This window comes from Lytechinus variegatus, chromosome 9, assembly GCF_018143015.1.
Source record: "Lytechinus variegatus isolate NC3 chromosome 9, Lvar_3.0, whole genome shotgun sequence".
Classification (NCBI taxonomy): domain Eukaryota; kingdom Metazoa; phylum Echinodermata; class Echinoidea; order Temnopleuroida; family Toxopneustidae; genus Lytechinus; species Lytechinus variegatus.
In genome coordinates, this window is record NC_054748.1 from 31,416,572 (window position 1) to 31,422,571 (window position 6,000).

A 6,000-nucleotide genomic window follows, 5' to 3' on the forward strand; every position below is an offset into this window, starting at 1 on the left:
GGCTGAACCAGGAAGAGGGTGGTAGTTAGTCTGCCGGCACAGGCCCTCATTGGAACTTTGATCAACAAGTGTGCCTCCACGCAAAGACTAGCACATACAAAACTAGCGAGAGAGCCTTCAGTACACAAGGCATTCTACTCATTGAGTAGACTGCACATTCAGACCCATATTTCGAGTGAAGGGTTTGCCCAGCAGACTTAGGTGGTAGTATAGACCCATCATGCCCATGTGAAAGGGAGGCTACTTTCTCAAATACCGACATAGAGGGAGACTCACAAAAAAATCAAACTACTCTCTCTACCCTCAAGGCTGCTACTAAAGTGGAGGAGGGGGGAGAGGGAGGGGGGGGGGGGGGGAGGGAGGTGTGAGTATTTCTCTAGATTTTGGCTTTAAAGAAAGTATCGTCCCTTCCATAAGGTCCGAAACTGTATTAGAGGGATTGTGTGTATAAAGGCCTCCGTACAAATTACGACTGTTCCACTTCCCAAATTTGGAACAAATCGCGTTTTGCTTTTCCAAATCATTATTTATTTCAGGAAATTTATACGAAAATGTCTTTTTATTTGAGGTTCAAATTAATTGTTCAAATACTAACATGACGATTTTTATTATTATTGAAAGGCTTTATAAGTAAAGGCCAAATTTATTAAATCGTAGCAAACGATTGCTTAAACGTCCTTTGCGACTAGATATTCCACTCACTTTTACTCTAAACGAGGATAGTAGCATAGTCACAGATTTTAACAACCCTGGTACGATGGATTAGAACTTTGCACAGTAGGATATTCAATGTCTCAATACGAGCATCAATATTTTTGTCAGGGTGAACTTTCCCTTTATTGCAGGGGTTTAATGAACTCTTCTTGCATATCCTCTTACATTTCTTTATTTGGAACGAATGAATTTTGTCAAGACAGACGTGAGAAATAGTGGAATAGAGCCAACTACACTCATGATAACCTCAGTTGTACTTTGGGAGAAACCAAGTCCCGAAATTGAAATGACTGTTGAAAGTCTGACTCAAGTGGGTGTAAAATTCAGGGTTTTGTTTACCATATATTCTGCGAGGCAATAGAACGTTTTCAATAGATATATTCATTGTCCATTTTGGAAGTGATCCCGCTCGGGGGGAAACGACAAAAGGCCTTCCTTCTTAATTACACTAATAGTTATATTTCTAAGTCTTCGGTCTCATCAGATTGTAACAACATGGATTAGGTCGCAGTCAAACCAAATAATTGACCGTTGATCGATCAAAACCTACCACGTTATTTTCAATGAGATACCATCGGCCGATTTGGAGGGAGTTCTGTTGGTGTGACTTCGTCAGTAATGCGACGGTCACAAAAACATTTACGAACACCGTACGAACGATTTAATACCATTTATAACTTTGTATGAAAATCGTTTGTACGGCGATCGTAAAGGTATTTGTGACCGAAGCAAAAGGTGGAACTGGTATGAATGTGAAGAAAAGAAGGTGAATGCAATACGCTAACTTCAGACGCTTTCATTGTTTGTCAGGGAGAAAAGTCCTTTTGATTATTCATACGTGATTTCACAAGATCATGTCACTCCGCCCTGACTGCCAAATATAGAAGACGAAGAAGAAGAAGAAGAAGCAGGAAGAGAAGAAGAAGAAGACGGAGAAAAAGAAAAAGAAGGAGAAGAAGAAGAAGAAGAAGAAAAAGAAGAAGAAGAAAAAGAAGAAGAAGAAGGAGGAGAAAAAAAAAAGAAGAAAAAGAAGAAGAAATAATGGGAGAATCGTAGATATGAAGAAGGGAAGGAAGAGTTAGGAAGGAGATAAATAGTGATAAGAAGACCAATATGAGAAAGAACACCAAAGGAAGAAGAAAAAAGGAAACCTTTCAAGGGATGGTCCGGGCTGAAAATATTTATATCTTAATACAACGTGGAGCGTTGTGGCCCAGTTGATTAGTCTCCGGACTCTGAAACAGTTAAATAAGTTGCAGCAATAAATATCTAATGCATTAAATCAGTTGTCAGTCCAATTTTTCTAGTTCTTGGAGGAAAAAATGAATAAACCTAATTTCATATAATAAAATACAAAAGAACATGTGGAGATGTGACATCATCAGCCCACCTAATGAATATTTATGACGACTATTTTCAAAAAATATTGCTAAATTTTAAAATTCAATAACTTTGTTATTTGTTATCCGATTTTGATGAAATTTATGGCATTTTGCTCAGTGAATTCTATTCTATTTATTAAACTATAAATATATTCAGCCCGGACCATCCTTTTAATAATATTTATTACTTTCTATGAAAATCATTTGTACGGCGATCGTAAAGGTATTCATGGTATTCGTGACCGTAGCAAAAGGTGGAACCGGTATACATGTGAAGACAAGAAGGTAAATGCAATATCATAGTGCAGGCACTTTCAGTGTTTGTCATGGGAGAAAATCCTTTTGAATATTAATGTGTGATTTAAAAAGATCATGTCACTCCGCCCTAACTGCCAAATATAGAAGAAGAAGAAGGAGAAGAAGAAGAAGAAGAAGAAAAAGAAGTCGGAGAAAAAGAATGAGAAGAAGAAGAAGAAGAAGAAAAAGAAGGAGAAGAAGAAGAAGAAAAAGAAGAAGAAAAAGAAGAAGAAATAATGGGAGAATCATAGATATGAAGAAGAGGAGGAAGAGTTAGGAAGGAGAAAAATAGAGATGAGAAGACCAATATGAGAAAGAATACCAAAAGGAAGAAAAAAAGCAAACCTTTAAGAATTAGAGAAAAGACGAAACACCTTGCCCATTTATGTAATGCATTTTTAGGGAGGTTGGATGGGGGGAGGCTCTGGGGATCGGCGCACATAAAGGTTTCAGGAATATTAACATGTGTACTAAAAATGTTTTGTATCCCCTTGGGATCAGCCGGGATGCAGTAACTCGTCTTGATGATTTGAGTCCTAAAGCATCCAAATGAGGTAATTTATTTCATTAAATTGACATGATTACAAAACCAAAATGTAATAAGTTTCCCTCAAATACATATTCACTACTATGACAATAAGCCTTTTAAAATCATGTATTTTATTTGGGAAATGTGCAAAGAACTCTCACACTGATATAAATAGCCACATTTAGCACTCCGAAATCACCAAATTCATCTCGTTAAATTCAATAATGCCTTTTCATTTCCTTTGCCGGGATTATCATTAACAATTTCTCATGATTACTTTTAAATTGGGTACTTTAGAGTTCTTCCTTGATGTGTACTCTTCGGACACTTGTACTACTTCTAAGTAGGATTAATATAAGGTTGTGATTACGAAGGTAGTCATTATTGCAGGTTATATTAAGATCAGCTTACAAACAGGAAATTACAAGGAAACCTATTAAATAATTTTCAAGGCTCACGCGTTCATTTTACACTCTTATTTAGACTTATTTATGCTTAACTGACAAATAAATTCGAATTAAAGGAAATGGTATAGTGAAGCCGAATGAAAGCGAACCGTGTAGAAGTAAGTTTACCAATAAATTATTTAGATTCATAAATGCCGAAACAAACGAAAGAAAATGGAAATTTAAGTATAAAGACAAAAAAGATATATGTCTAATTCACATGCCGAATGATGTTAATGTATGAATTAAAGTGAATGGAAAACAAAATAATGGATTTGTGTTCTTTAAATATATTGTTGAAATAAATAAGAAAAGTGATTCCTAATTGTTACAAGTTAAGTCAACAATCATTATGAATATTATTCATTCTATGAGTAAGTGTTCATCGTATAAAAACGCTGTTTGAAACACGATGTTTCTGCCCATCATTCTATTATAAGAACTATTATTTTAAACATATGAAGAAGTTCAAAATTTCTAAAAAGGATGATTTACTTTTTTTTCAAACAAGTTGTTTAAAAACTTTTAAACAATTGTTGTTAGGGTGACGGGCTTAAGCAACGTGCTTATGGTTTTAAACACCGTTGGGTCCCTCTGCAGAAACAGTTAAATTGAATTGCAATTAAAAACTAGCGCAAGTTCAAATGGCTTCTTTTACTAAAAAATAAGAAAAAATAGACGATGTACAAAGCATACAATATGGTCATAGATTATTAGATAATGTATATTGAATTAAATGGGTACTATACCAGGTGTAGTGTAGACCAAGCGACTTTTAGACCAAAGTGATTGTAGACCAAATGGGTTATTGGGCTTAGCCCGATAGGTTTAAGATTATCTGAGAAAAAGACCAGCTGCTTGTAGACCAATTGCAGCAAAGGTTTGCTTTGCAAATACTATATTTATATATTTTTATCTCTTTAAACATTCAATATTGACAAGTCTTTTGTTCTGTTTCTTTTGCTTCCACTGCATGATTTTAGCCCTTTGCCACGGAGACCATGGCCAAAGTCTTTACGAACGGGAAAGAATCTTTCTAGACCTACGTACTGGAATCGTCGAACAAGGTCAGGGTGAGTTCATCAAGCTCTTGGTCTATCCAAAAGCCTCGCCAAATTTCGGCTGTGACGGACAGGCCGTCCTTAAAATCTCATTCGCCGGGCCCTATCGGATGGCTCGCCTTTTTTTGGACTACTACGAACCACCCCGGAACTGGACGTTGGACATCTCCGACTCACCCGGTGGTGACGGAATGGGAGGCGATGGCGACCTAACGTCTAACATGGCTGAACTACAGATACGCGACAAACAAATGCGTGTCTACAGCAACGGACTGTCCGGTACACCTCCGAGACCTTGAATGGCGGTCTCCTACTCAAGATAGTTGATGATATCGTCCAAGCTGGCACGAAACTCAAGTTGGAGATAGCCGACGAGAAGGTCAGGTGGAATAACCGTGAGAGCAGCAAGGGGGTCATGGAAAGTCGCTATTTATTCACACTGAATGGTCAGATACCCGAGTACGGGGAAATGGACCACGATATTTACGTCGGATTGAATCGGGTTCCTTCGAGCACCTCTCGGACGGGATCGGGTCTTTGTCGGGCGACGATTATTATGATGTCGGAAAGAGATCCTGAACCTACATCCGCGTCGGTAAGTCCAAGTACCTCTTTTTAGTTTCGGAGCGATATTGTGTATATTTACCCTGTAAAAGTGACAGAAGTTTCCTTTCAGAAAATGTTGTCGTGTCTTGCTGTAAACCATTCAGCGACATAACCAGCATAGACACATACCTACGAGGTAAAATGCGAATCGCTTGTCAAAACTGTTTAAAGCTTTAACATATTGGCATTATTCTAATGCCGGAGCAAAACGATGTAGTGATGTTGCTCCTATATCATTGGGATGCACTCCGGAATCCAAGAGGACTTTCTATCACACTCTGTAACAGAACTAGTATACCTGTCGGAGATTTTGAGCGCCAAAAGCCATGATAGCATGAACACGAGGTTGCGATTACATGGGCTGCGAGCTAAGGTACACCAGCTTCCCTGTTCGTATGAAATTTCGCCATACACAGTAAACACAAAATATAGGCCTATATAGCACGTTGTTTAAGCCTGTCATTCTAATAATAAGCAGTTAAAACTTTTTTTTGTTATTCAATCTTTTTAAAGAACTTGTTTAAAAAGTTTAAACAAAAGTTGTTAAAATGACATGCTTAACCCTAAATAGACTGGGCTATTTCGACGCCTAAGAAGACTGGGGGGGGGGGGGGCTGATTCAGCCCCCCTTATGATCTCGGCTGTCGATCGCGCGATCGCGACGAAAATTGGCACACGCGTTACCCATGGCATTATCTACAAAACTATAACATCAAATTCTGCAAAAATCTCATGTTTGATTAATTATGCTAATTTATGCGTAAAATCATAAGTTTGCTGTAATTAATAAAATAATGCCCCTGAAATGCTAATTTTTGTTTCACATACTCTAGATAGGCATCTGATCAAATTTATTTAAAAAAAAATTCAACATCACATTTATTTTCTTATGTATTCTATTGTTTTCTAAATTTCTTATGTATTTCTTTGTTTTTCGACTTTTTGTTTTTTATTGTTTTTTCAAT

At 37.2% G+C, this 6,000-nt stretch overlaps 1 pseudogene; it reads left to right on the forward strand.

The window, feature by feature from the left end:
- The window catches only part of LOC121421750, a 29,365-nt pseudogene extending 23,891 nt beyond the window's left edge, over positions 1–5,474 (forward strand).
- Positions 5,475–6,000: the final 526 nt, after the last annotated feature.